Raw genomic sequence first — 14,674 nt, 5'->3', positions numbered from 1 at the left:
AGTAGGTGGAGTGCAATAGAGCGTGAAGCATTTGCTGTGGTCTGGGCGCTGAAGAAGCTAAGACCCTACTTGTTTGGGTCTCACTTCCGAGTTCAGACGGACCACAGGCCCCTCAGATGGTTGATGCAAATGAGGGGTGAGAACCCGAAACTGTTGAGGTGGTCCATTTCTCTACAGAGTATGGACTTTACGGTGGAACACCGCCCGGGCACCGATCACGCCAACGCTGACGGTCTGTCCAGATTTTTCCGCCTTAGTGATGTGGAACTCCCTGGGGAAGGGTAGTTCCCCCCACATTTCAGCTGGAGGGGACACATGTTAGACCTGGCATCTTGGCGTGAGTCTCCCTTCCACTTTTCTTGCTGATGTGCCTCCGATGTTTTGCTGGTTTTCCGATACTCAGGGCACTGCGCCACGGCTGATCCGTGCCGCAGTGCAAGTGCTCCCTACTGTAAATTGTACATACGATTGGTATCCATGATTGGTGCATTGGATTTACTGTTAGTCCCTAGTAACGCGCACGAGAGAGTGCCGGGGCTTGTAGATGCCAATACTGCTGGTGGGCCTGCAGCGCTGGTTGCGCCACCCACCGAAGCAGCCGTAAAGATGTGTCTGGGAACTGCGACCGCAGAACCCGCGTGCAGTCTCGTACTGTCACGCTAGCTGGGCAAGTGTCCCCACTTGCCAGCACCGACCCTTCCCTTGACTACATGTTAGTCACCCCTATGGCAGGCCTGCGGGCCGGGTGCGTTGTAGGTGTAAGGTAGGACAAGCCCTGATGTGCGTGGCATGTCCTAGTAGTGACTTACAACCAAGACCGTATTTCACTATTGAAGGCTACCTGCTCCATTAGGCCAGACTGAGCTGCGAGGATTATTACACCCTATAATCCCCGCAGGCTCAAGGAGCATGGTAGCGAGTCATGTTTAGTATGCCTGAACTCAGGATGATAAGATATTTCTTGTAGTCAAGTTTATTTTAATATCCTGGGTTTGCAAATGCTACTTTTAGAAGGTTAGCCTTTGCTTGCTTAACCATTTCAGCCGCCTCTGCTGGTATGTGTATCTGACTGTCTGGGATGTGTGAGTGACAGGGCTGGAGGGATGACAGGTGGTGAATGCGCAGATTACACCTTAGTGGGAGGTAGGAGTGCCTCTTGACTCGAACTGTCACTGTGCTCGGCCACCACAATGCTGGCTCCACCCTCCTGGGGAGCGGCGGATGACTCTGCCGGCACCTGGCCCAGGAAGGGCGAAGCCCCCATCAACAAGGTACTCTGGCCACCCCTGTCCGGACAATGCTGGCTCCACCTCCTGTGGGGCGTCTGATGCGCCTGCCCCTCACACTGAAAGCAGAAGCCGGAGTACACCCGCCGGGGTACTCCAGAATTGAGAGTGGCTATGCAAAGGCCCCCCTGGCCTGCGAGAACAAAAGAATTGGCCTATAAAAGAAGGAGCCCTGCTCCTTGAAAATTAGATCCGGTTTGGGCCACAGAAGGACTCTGCCCTACGAGAAGGACCGTGAGAGACAAGGAAGGGTGCTGACTCTTGCCTGTGTCTGGTGCCTTGCTGCTGAAGGAGAGGAAGACAAAAAGACTACGAAAAGACTTTTGCTCTACTTGTGCCAAACTCTGCTAAAGAGATCTCCAAGGGCTTGCAACTGAACTTGCCCCCTGACCAGCGTCCCAGGACCAGTGGACGCTACCCCCTTGGAAGAAAGAGACTGCGGGTGCTGACCATCGCCGCAGCACCGACGGAGGAATCTCCTCTAAGACAACGACCTCCCGACCACCGTGACCGGGGCCCGAAGCAACAACGGAAGCAAAGTAAGGACCAGCCGCCGCTGGCCCGAACACCGTGACCGCAACTGCACCGGGAGCCCGAGAGCAAAGCAAAGGAGGACCCGTCCGGTCCGAGCTCACGAGGTGACTACAGAGCGAGCAGTCACTCACCTGCAAAGACGGACAGTTGCCCTACGAGAATCCGCAAAGTCGGTAGCCTGCCCGACAGCCCAGCTGTGAGCCCACAGCTGCACCGACATTTGGCTGGGTACGTCCTGCACTTGGGGACCGTACTGCCACTTGTCACCGCCGCATAACCGCCACCTCCAGGGTTGGAGCGGACGAGGAGAAGAGGGCCTTGCCGCCACAGAACACCGCTGCCCCGGATGACCAGTGACCTGCTCGGCTGAAGAGCTGCAACGATCAGCGACCCCGGGAAGGCAACGCGACGTGGGACAGATCCCCTGGAAGCCGCCGGCTCCACAAGAACTTTGAGTAACACCGGCCTACGGGCCCCAAGAGAACTGCATAAGAACTGTGGTAACCTGAATTAAGTAACCTGCAACCGTTTTTCATAAAGTATTGACTGTATTCGCAAGCCTGCTTAAAATCTATATAAAGATATATATTTTTACAGAATACAGCCTGGTCTCGTTGTGTGGTGGGTTGGTTGTAAAGGTGTACTGTTGCAAGTGTTTAACCCTATGTGCCCCAAAGATTAGCCTACGACTGCTTAAGCCACACTACCTAGAGGGTAAGCAGAGGTTGTCTGGAAGGTAACCCTCAGCCCTGACGAGGAAGAGAGAGTCCCTGCTTGTCGCCAGTGTTGCACTGCGCCAACTAGAGCCTCCCCCTTCCTACAGGCATGTATGTGCTTTACATTGCACTTTGAAAAATGCAAAAAAGTGCATTTTTCAAGGAATTCGCAAATTACCACCAACTTGAAGTTGGTGGTAATTTGCAATTCCTTAAGGCAAATTTGCATTTTTTTAAATGCTTCTTACATTGCATTTAAGGAATCGCAAAATTTGCAATTCCTTAAATGCAATCACAAAATAAGGAATCGCAAATTTTGCGATTCCTTATTTTGCACTCAATTTTGCTACATACATAACATTTAGCGAAAATTAGTTCGCAAACGCAGAAATTCTTTGAATTTCGGCGTTTGCGAACCCATTTGAGCTTCATACATATGGCCCTTAATCTCCCTGTGCCTAAATAAAGTGACCTACTGTAATGCAAATGGTGCCCATGTTAAACGCTCTGATACCTTCGGATCGAGTTGGCGCTATTATAAAACTGAAAAAAACATACATGCATGGACGGGCATTGTGCAGAGAAGAAGCTCTTCTGTGACCCAGCCCCAAACCCCTCCTTGCAAAAATGGTAAAGGTTTTCTGCATAGAATGTGCTGTAGGTGCCCATGTGACACCCATAAACTTGTGCAGCCATTTTTATCGAACTAGACTAGGAATGCTACACCACATTTGAGAAATATATGTCCCCTAGATTGGGGTTCAATGTCTACCCAAAATCGAGAGTCAAGCACACTAGGCAAGAGGCATCTCTTTGTATTGTCATGATCCAGCACAGGTCTCTGGGGTCTTTATGCAGCAGAATGCGCTACCCACACAGAACAGGATGACCTGACAGAATGCTAGAAATCACACCACTGAGGTGCTCTAAAAACTTGTCAGGCAGTCTATTCCTACCTTCTTTACCCATTGGCCGAAATAACTATATTAGCAAAGAATTGCTTGCTTTGCTTTATGACAGTGTCACAGCTAATTGTGATCATCTTTAACTGCAGCATAATGACATTGAGAGAGGAGACAATCAGACAAGAAATGATGCACAATGGAATCCACCATGGTTCTATGCATATATCATGTTGAACCTCTAGGACTCTTCATGCATTAACAGTCAGCTGAGTCCGAACAATTCAAGTTTCTAATCTATTGACAGAGCTAATTGGTCCAAGCGGTGCCACAAGAAAATCCTGGATGGCACAGTAAGTAATCAAGAGCGAAAGTGGAGGATATTTAATGGAACACCAGTGCCTGTACTACACACTATGCACCAGGAGAGCAGCAGGCACGTGAGCCCGCTTTGAGTACCCCCAGGGCACAATAGTATTACAGGAGGGGCTGCAGACGGTTGGGCGTTGCCTTCTGTAATACAGATAGTGCCAGCGCACATGTTGTGCCAGCGATATCATGAGAGGGTACTCCCTCATTTGTCTGTGGGCTTGGCCCCACGCAAATAATGGAATCACTGTGCCTCTGTGCCATATTACCGAAGTGGGCACAGAGGCACATATGCCTGTAAGAGGTGCACAGAAAGTGTGCCACAAAAAGGTGCCACAGTTTCAAAGCATCGCCTAAAGGCAGCCTTCTGGAGAAAAGGGATCCTATGGACTTCTCAGACATCCCCCTGCAGTCCATGAACCCTCTTTCTCCTCTTCAGAGGGATTCCTTCAGGAGATGCAATAAAAGTGCACCACCTTTTTGTGGCTCACCTTAGTGCGTCTCCTAGAGGCATGTTTGCCTCTGAGATGGAGTCCATAAAATGTCTCCCCAGTTGTTTTATTGTGGAAGACAGGAATCAGTATTCGTTATCACTAGTAGTGTGGTTTCATGTAATTGTCTTACAGAAGTTGGCTTAGTACAAATTTAGAGCACTCAGATCCACTGTGAACACATAGAAAATAAAATCATGGGGCTAACTATACTAAGGCTTGGACAGACGGTTGAGCATCATTGCGCAATTTTGCGATGCATCTGCGGTCCTTTTTAACCCCTCCCCTGCTGGTGACGGAACCACTCCGTCATCAGCCACGGTTGCGCTTTGCTGATGACGGAGCGGTTCCGACAGGGCCCGCTCGGAACGCCTGCACGGCGCGGATTCCGCGCCTGCGCTTCTGAACGTTCTATTGAGCGGGCGGGGCCGTGATGGAACCACTCAGTCATTAGCACAGCACAACCGCGGCTGGTGACGGAGCGGTTCCGTCACCAACATGCACCTGCCGCGCTTCCACCACGCCCCCTTAGCACTGCGGCGGAACAGCCGCCGCAGTGAAGGGGTTAACGGTAAGAAAAGAGACAATAGACTTTGCTTCGATTTGCTGCATATGAACTCCAGTACAAAGCATTAAGAAATAACCACCTAGAGATAATAATAATATACAGGGAGCATTATGTAACACCTGGTTTAATAATGGTATAGCTTTAGAGCATCCAAAAGTGCTCTGATTTCTAACATTGTTATGTTATGTTAATTTCTATTTGTATAGCGCAAAATCACTACCCGGTCTCTAAGCGCTAATTGATATAACGTGCTGGTAGAAAACTAACACAAAGCCGATATCCACTCCTGTTGCTGCACCTGGAGCACATGCCTAAGCTTTGGCCAGGCGACCCAAATTCTAACCTGATTCTCCATTCTTTGCTGTAGGGAATTTAGAGATTTGTAACTGATACCTGAATTATTCAACATAACTCATGTTCTGACATAAGGATGTCTCTGCAAATCCTAGACTTAACTAAGAGAGAGAATAGACGATAACAGCTTTCTCAGTTCAGACAAACAGACAAAAAATTTCCCCATTTTGACTTTGAGTACAAGAGCAAAAGCTGGCCTGGCAGAACCCAGGGTCTGGGCTTGGATGTGACAGCTGTATTTAGTAGCTCTAAGGGCAAGAGTAGTTCAATAGATTGCAGTCATCCAGTGTACTGATGGAAGCATGGGTGATAGGTCCCTGCCTAGAAAGACCTGTTTATAAACTTGCAGTCACATTCTGCAGCAGCAGAAGATGGTGCAGGATCGTTTTTGGTGCTGCTAGGCAACAAGCATTACCATAGTGTAAGCAGCATTGGGTCAGAGGACTTCATTATTTGTGTGTGAAACTGAGGGGCACTAGGGCACAATCTTATTCAGTAATCTCAGGTGAAAAAAGACCCTTACTAAATGGTCCGAGCTTAAGTAGGAGAACCTGAACTATAAAAAGCAGTGGTAAGATATGGCGTGAACAGCGCCATCTCTTTGGGGCCATGGTCATGATAAAGAATGGGACCTCAACAATTTCAGTCCAAGTAAATCGAGTTACCTCATCTACTTCAGTAACATCTCTACTTGAGGAGATGTGGACCAACAAGTAAAGGCACGAATGTACGGCATTACAACGCGGGCTTTTATACCGTGTGCCGTTACAACGCTGTTTTTACAACGCAAGTCGTTACAACGACTTGCGCTGTAAGGGCTGGATAGTGGAATAGTTTATTTTTCTATTCCAACTCCAGCCCACGTTACAGTAGGGAAGGTGTTGGAATAGATAATTAACTATTCCCTATCCAATAGCGCCCTCCAGCACAAGTCGTCGTAACGACTTGCGTTGTAAAGGCAGCGTCGTAACAGCAGCGCAGGGTAATGCCCGCGTTGTTAAGGATGCTTCCCAAAGGCACAACATGCATTGTTTGAACTAAGCAGGTTAAGCTTAAATACCACTACATTGTTCACAATATAAAGTGCTGTGCCACAGTGGGCCATTGATCACAGATTCAGGTGACCCAACACAATCACATTTTATTTATTCAGTGGCAATAAACGGATCACCGCTTGGTCACTGAAGTGAAGCATAAGGAGGATGGTAAAGAAAGAGGAAACTGTACAACTAGTTCTTGACTTTAAATGAAAACCAATATCTCATTCTCCATACCTGTATGTGGGATCTCAGCCAAGAGAACAAGCAACTGATCAGTAATTGCAGCAAGACACACTTTGTCTGGGTTTATGCAATCATTATTGAGAATTTAAGACTTTTCTGGGACAAGTTTGTTAACTACCAGGCTTTGTTTCTACATAGCAAGTCAAGAGAGTAAAGGGAGAAAGTGTCTGCTATAAGAGCTCCGTATTGCACCACTGGACGAATTAACGTCCACAGTGTTACTAGGTTTTCCTGATTTGAAGAGAAATGGCGTGAAACACATGTTCGTGTTTTAATATGGCAATCACGTATCACAAATGTGTCGAAAAGAGTAATAGGTAATAGTGCCGGGAGTAAATGGTAAATTGATCACCTGCTGCCGTCTTATACTTATCTGCAATGGTGGGTAAAAGAGTGAAGGCTGAAAGGGTATAAGAAAGAAGCAACAACTATTTAACATAAGAAAACTTAATACAGTCAAATCTTCATAGATAAATGAGACTTTTTCTTAAACCTCGGGGAATTAACCGTATTCACAACTGTCAGATCCTGTTCAGGGGGACACAACACAAGCACGGGCTACTGGGCCACAGCCGTTATAGTTGTGGTCATTTGTCTCTGGTGTCACAGGGGCCATCTTACTATGGCTTGGCAAACTGTGCCAAGTACACCCATTCTGCACTCTAATGATACCAAGAGTAAGTAATCAAAGGCTTCTCAAGAAGGTAGAGTGGGGTCAGGGCTAGTGTCTCAGTACTCAAACAGTAAAACAACAGGCACAATAATTCATTGACCAGCCCAGTGCTTTTCTTATTAAGTGGAGAAGTACATTCATCTTACAGTAAAACAAAATACTGCACACTTTAATGCTGGCTCATGCATAGGATCCTTACAAAACATGAGGATCCAACCAAGTTCTACAGGAATCTCTCTCCATATAGTAGAGTTCTAGCAGCAATGAAAAAGAGCAAAGACGGGAATCAGACAATGTTGCAAGATCCTAATTGGGTTCTGTAAGTAACTACTCTATTGAGTAACTTGTACGGTCAATTTGTATTGCAGCTTGATAAAATGAGTTCCAGACTTCATTAGATAGGCTCTCTAACATGTAGAAGTATCTTTCTGAGTCCAAAGTTCAGCCATTCAGTTTCTAGCTTCACACTTCGTGTTACTTGTTTGCATGAATGTGTCAGGTGCAGTGGTTGGTGGTGAACCCTTCGTGGTAGCACAGTCAGCACCTAGGCCAGAGAGCGGGATTGAGGGTAGTGCTCCTTCCTTTCGGGTCTGATCCTAGATACAGAACAGAATGGCAGGCCTCTACAGTCGTCACTCACCTTTGGTAATTGTGACCTTCAGACCATTTGAGGTACTATGCAATGGCTGTGGTGTTGGGTCATGCAGGAATGCAGCACAGATAGGGCAGCAAAAGAACAGATCCCTGTGGTCACATCGTGGTGATGCCAGATGTGTTCTGCCGCTTGGTGTGGATGATGCTTCATCTAGGTTGCCACTTAAAAGATGTAGGGAAGCCAAGAGATTTCTCATAGCTTAGGTCGGTGCCATTATCATCCCCATTAGCAAGTCTGCTCTTCTGGAAGTCCCATATTCTGGAATCATGGTTGGGCTTCTCCTCCTGGACTGTCTCTCTTCCTGCAAGGTCACGTACACTCCCTTTACACTGTACTGACTCACCTCCATTCCCATGCCATTTACCAGATGAAAGTAATCAGGAAGGACTCATCAGCAATCCCCAGCCAAAAGGCCCTCATTGAACTTCTAAAGGAAGCCTTGTTTCCATACTCCTATACTCCAATATTTAGGGCGTTTCTCTTCTTCTTTAGGAATGACAGAAATACAAGTCCACTGTTTTGGGAAGGTCTACACCACCCTCCATCTTGTGCCATATAACAAAAATGCAGTCCAAAATTGATCCCCTGGTCTCCGCAACCCTACACTCACAATTGCATGAAGTCCTGTTGCCATCTAATTTTCACACACATGTACTTATCAGTGCAAGTATCTAGATGTCTCTTGTAAGAGAAACTTTACACAAGTGTGGCTTGTAGCTACCACACTCCATCTGAACAAGAGAAAAAAGTTCTATTCAGTACAATAATTAAAACCGATGGCAGGCTGTCACCACCGCTTTATGTCAACAACCCAGGACATGGATAGAAGTCCCATGTTGAGCTAATGGGTATGCATGTTGGTCCCTCCATGCCACAGGCACACACCATATTAGATTGTTTAGCTTGGCCAAAGAAAAGTCAGGATACCATTTTCATGTAGTTGGGTGAGTCAGGGCATAGGTGCATGCCCATTTACTATACAAGGGGCATTCATGTCCCAACAAAAGCCTATACTTATAATTTCCTTGTCCTCATTGCTGAGCATGTCAATGAACATCTGACAGTCAATACTAAATTCAGATTACATTTTCATTACTTGAATGTCTGCACTAGCACATAAGGATATGGACTGATATCTCAAAATATGTTTCACACAGTTAACAGAATGGCTGCAGGCTACTGACCTCTGCATACATTACTGAGCTAAAAGTGAAGATCTTCTGAATGCTTAAGCAAACCTAGTGAGATAGCCAGTTCTCAACAGGAGGCAAACAATTACCATCAGCCCAGTTATACCTCTGCATACCATTGTTCCTGCGAGGCATATGTCTGCAGCAACTTAAATATTAGACTGAATAGTTCCTTAGAACAAACACCATTATTGCACAAAGACGGAGAGATATTGTCCATGTGTAGAAGCCAATGACAATATGATGTTTTTTTGGAAACCAGGAATGCATTATGATTCTTTGATTCCCACAGTAGTTATATTTCAAAGTTTAATTTTCTGCACGATCATGGAATACTAGCGTATACTGACCCCGAAAAACTGTTTCACTATGGGCATGCATTCACCCTGCAACATAACTCCTACCTAGACACAAGCAATATCATTATTGCAGGATATCGACATTGTTGTAAAACTGACAAACTCAGCAGCAGCACATTACCCTAACACTGCTGCCTCAAAGTTCTTAGATCCTTCTAACCTTACTTCTGTTATACCAACATTTTCTTCCATAGACAGAAAGCCTATTTTCAATGACTATGAAACCCAGTAAATCCTCAGTTACTCTTAATATATGCCAATCACTTTTTTGGACTATCACTGTAATGGCGTTTGCCCACCCCTTCTATAGATCAGAAAGGATAAATTGCTTACCTGTAATCCTAGCTCTCTTCCAGAGAAATACTCATCAAAGTCATAAGCTCTGAATAGTCCTGTCCATGTGTAGGGACTCTGGAGTGCACATTAAATATGATATACTAGCAGCCCGCCCCCGACCTTGTCTGGGAGCAATCATGGCTTAGGGCCCCCGCCCTGACGTAGTGCAGTATTATGGCTGTATGTTTACTTTTGGAGGCTTTTGTAACCTGCACACGTTTGTTAACCTGCAAGCTCCTCACTGCCCACGTCACTTTTTGTCACCTGCAGACCAATGTTCCCTCTAATTTTTTTCCCCTGTGTGCGGCAGAGTAAGGTCTCTGTGCACTGCAGCAGAGGCTATGTGCGCCAAGAGCCCGACCGTGCTTGTGGAACAGGGCTGATATCCTTCGGGATCAAGTTTGTGCTCTATAAAACTATATAAATAAATAAGTAGGATGTAAAAACTGGGGGTCTCTCAAAGAGGCGTGACCAATTCAATTAATGGCGTGGCTTAAAAAGCAATTAAGCTAAAAATCTGTGCTTAGCATAGTGTGCCACCAGACTGATATTTAGCTTCTTCTGTCATTGCAACCAGATATATAATACAATTAACATTACACCTACCAGAAGCCAGGACTATTGGCTTTGTCAATGGTTGTTTGTGGCATAAAGCTGTATAGAATATTGGAAATGCTTCTGCTCTTGTGGTAGAGGTTGTGGCTTAATACTCGAGCTGCCGTCTTCAGAGATGGGTTTTGAGTCTAAGGGCCAAATAATATAAAAAATCATGTAAATCGCTCCAATGCCTTTGGGTTGAGTTCGCCCTATATAAAACTTGCTGCATTTCTTTTCTAAATGCAGGGCTGTCTTTTGAAAGCACTTATGTTAAATGCAGCCCATGACGGATGCTGTGATCAGGGGGACCAACTAGACCCGAACTTCAGGGAGGGCTAACACTCCCAGCCAAGGCTGGCCCAAGCACTGATCCACACTATGCAACAGTGGCGCCCCCTCCCCCATTTCCTCCTCCTACATGAATTCCCTCACCACCACTCACCAACAATGCACCTCATCTGTCTACGCTGTTTATGGAAACAATGGTTCTGATGATGCCTAAAGGTCCATTCAGGAGTGACCCTCTGGGGGGGCACTAACAATTGAATGTGGGAAATTAATTATTGGAAAGGGAGTGATAAGTAATATACAAAGGAAATCGTAGGGTCAAGTATATACAGGTATTTATTAAAAAACAATAGTATTCAGGAGCTCACATAATAAGTGACAAGCAGCGTGGTGTGAAAAGTGAAGGTGAAACTAAAATAAAACATCTCATTGACAACAGTAGTGCAAACTCCTTCGAAAAGTTATACAAAGTAAAAGGAGTTCATGTTGTTGGGGGTCGACAGTGTTTTGAACTCATTTATTTGAGTTCATCATCAGGACAAACATTGGTGAGCAAGCTGAATCTAAAATCATTGGAAGGGGGGGGGAGAGAAAAGGAAAAAATAATAAATATAACATAGTCTGATCCCTTGATATATTTATCACAGTTAAGTCACTATTTAATTTTAAAGGCTCCCTATTGAGTAAATATGCATATTTAGCTCATGCATACAATGCATATCATAGAGTAAATCGTCATTAAAAAAAATAGGTAATTAAGAAAACGAAAAAGTGTCAGAGGGTCATAATTAGTAGTCGGAAAAACAGAGTAAACCAGATCTGACAGTTAAGAATGCACTTGCAAACTGGTCAACATTCGGAGTTCATAATTAATTAGATACAGTCAGGGAAGGGAGTGGCGCTGTTGTGAAGAATGACAGAAAAATTCTGAACGCAGCTGTGCTGATATGGAAGCCGTTATGAACTCTAATCAAGAAATGAGAGCAGGTAAGGCGCGAGGAAAAAGCACGACGACAAGTGATAAAGGTACACTTACTGGGTATGAACACAGTTAATTGCATGTAATTGGTGGAATGCGCCTGTGAGACACTGCAGTCCTTAAAGTGAGCGCATGGAAACCTGGGAGGGAATGGATGGTCAATTAATTACCAGGTTCAAGGAGTGATGCGAATGGGTGTGAGAAGCTTGTAGAACAACAGTAAGTGATTTCTGCTGAACATGGGCCTTTTGAAAGTATTTATGTTTATCACAGCGCCCATCAAGGGCTGCATTTAACGGAAATACTTTCAAAAGGCAAACAATCAGCCCCACAGCTTCGCTCTATTTAGAAAAGAAATGCAGCAAGTTTGAAAGCCCGAACATGTGCTTTCAGATGATTGATTGTAAACTTGCTGCATTTCTTTTCTAAATAGAGCGCAGCTGTGGGGCTGATTGTTTGCTTTTTGAAAGTATTTCTGTAAAATGCAGCCCTTGATGGGCACTGTGATTAACATAAATACTTTCAAAAGGCCCACAATCAGCATGACAACCGCGCACTATTTAGAATAGAAAGGCAGCCAGTGCAGTAGCATTTTATTCCTTACGGCGCAGGAATGCTCTATAGGGATGTGCTGTGTGTGCGCGCTTCACACACAGCACTGCGCGCTCAGGAGACCAGAGGTGAGCGGGAGCACAGGCGCGCAGGTTACAGGGAACAGTGCTGCAGACGTTTCTGTGACTTTTTCCTCCTGTAATGGGCTGTTTGCTACCCGCTCCACGTTTCTTTTTCCGCGGCCGCTGGCGCCCTGCACACATTTCTTAACCTGCACGCTCCTCACTGCCCACGTTGCCGCCGCCGCTTTTTCCTCCTGTAATGGGCTGTTTGCTACCCGCTCCACTTACCTGCACACGTTTCTTTTTCCTTTGGCTCACTCACCGCTCCTCTCTGCCTCCGCTTTCACCCTACCTCATCCGCCGCTCAGCACTGCTCCCCGCCGCCGCCGCTCCTCAGTGCCTGCCCTCCGATCGCCGCTCATGTCCGCTGCTCCCCGCGCTGATCATCACTGCTCCTCCTCGCGCTGTACGCCGCTCCTCCTGATGTCAGGACGCACGTCGCGGTCGGCGCTACTTTGGAGGGACTACTTTTTTTTTAATATAACTTTTTAAATAACGTTTATTTTAAACATTTATATAGCCTATAACCATCTACACACCCTGACGATTTCAACAGTGTATCGGGTGTGTAGATTGGCGCTGTGGTTCCCGAGTTTACCCGCCTCAAAGCCTGAAAGTTCTTGCTTTTTTATAGTAGTATAGATATGAATGTTTAACCTCATCAATGTGCATAGCACCCCAAAAACATACATATATAAATCAATATATATATATATACACACACACCCACCTATATATAAAAAAATATAAATATATATATATATATATATCGCAATTCAAAAAGGTTACCCTTGTGGAAAAAACCTCCCAGCACGTTCTTTGAGCACTTTTATTGATCTGAATGCCAGCAGCGTTGCACAAACATTTCCGCTTAGAGTTTCAACAGCAGCTTCTGCCAGACGCGTTTCAGAATTTTCTTTCTTCAGTGGCATTGGCGCTCGGTATCCATGCTCCAGGTGCTTTCATTCTATTTAATGTGAACCACCCCCAGTGGGCGTTGCCGCAGTGCGCAGCATGCTGGTTCACGTAGTCCGCACATTTTATCAAACTCATGTGAGTAGTTGCATGGAGTTCAATATTGCCCAAATTGTTTCTGCCCCTGTGGGTAAAGCTTAGAAAGTCAATGCAGCGCAGCCTAAATCCATGCTTTCAGTCCGGCTCGTGCTTCCTGCTCTCCGGTGGTCTCTCCTTGAAAAAAGCACCGCAGGTCTGCTTTAGCAGAGTGGTTTTCTCCGCGACTGGGTCAGCCGCAAATATCGCAATTCAAAAAGGTTACCCTTGTGGAAAAAACCTCCCAGCACGTTCTTTGAGCACTTTTATTGATCTGAATGCCAGCAGCGTTGCACAAACATTTCCGCTTAGAGTTTCAACAGCAGCTTCTGCCAGACGCGTTTCAGAATTTTCTTTCTTCAGTGGCATTGGCGCTCGGTATCCATGCTCCAGGTGCTTTCATTCTATTTAATGTGAACCACCCCCAGTGGGCGTTGCCGCAGTGCGCAGCATGCTGGTTCACGTAGTCCGCACATTTTATCAAACTCATGTGAGTAGTTGCATGGAGTTCAATATTGCCCAAATTGTTTCTGCCCCAGTGGGTAAAGCTTAGAAAGTCAATGCAGCGCAGCCTAAATCCATGCTTTCAGTCCGGCTCGTGCTTCCTGCTCTCCGGTGGTCTCTCCTTGAAAAAAGCACCGCAGGTCTGCTTTAGCAGAGTGGTTTTCTCCGCGACTGGGTCAGCCGCAAATATCGCAATTCAAAAAGGTTACCCTTGTGGAAAAAACCTCCCAGCACGTTCTTTGAGCACTTTTATTGATCTGAATGCCAGCAGCGTTGCACAAACATTTCCGCTTAGAGTTTCAACAGCAGCTTCTGCTAGACGTGTTTCAGAATTTTCTTTCTTCAGTGGCATTGGCGCTCGGTATCCATGCTCCAGGTGCTTTCATTCTATAAATTAAATAGAATGAAAGCACCTGGAGCATGGATACCGAGCGCCAATGCCACTGAAGAAAGAAAATTCTGAAACGCGTCTGGCAGAAGCTGCTGTTGAAACTCTAAGCGGAAATGTTTGTGCAACGCTGCTGGCATTCAGATCAATAAAAGTGCTCAAAGAACGTGCTGGGAGGTTTTTTCCACAAGGGTAACCTTTTTGAATTGCGATATTTGCGGCTGACCCAGTCGCGGAGAAAACCACTCTGCTAAAGCAGACCTGCGGTGCTTTTTTCAAGGAGAGACCACCGGAGAGCAGGAAGCACGAGCCGGACTGAAAGCATGGATTTAGGCTGCGCTGCATTGACTTTCTAAGCTTTACCCACTGGGGCAGAAACAATTTGGGCAATATTGAACTCCATGCAACTACTCACATGAGTTTGATAAAATGTGCGGACTACGTGAACCAGCATGCTGCGCACTGCGGCAACGCCCAC

The sequence above is a fragment of the Lissotriton vulgaris genome, chromosome 11, assembly GCF_964263255.1.
Source record: "Lissotriton vulgaris chromosome 11, aLisVul1.2, whole genome shotgun sequence".
Taxonomy (NCBI): Eukaryota; Metazoa; Chordata; class Amphibia; order Caudata; family Salamandridae; genus Lissotriton; species Lissotriton vulgaris.
The sequence above is the reverse complement of the archived record's forward strand: the minus strand, read 5'-3'. Positions refer to the sequence as shown.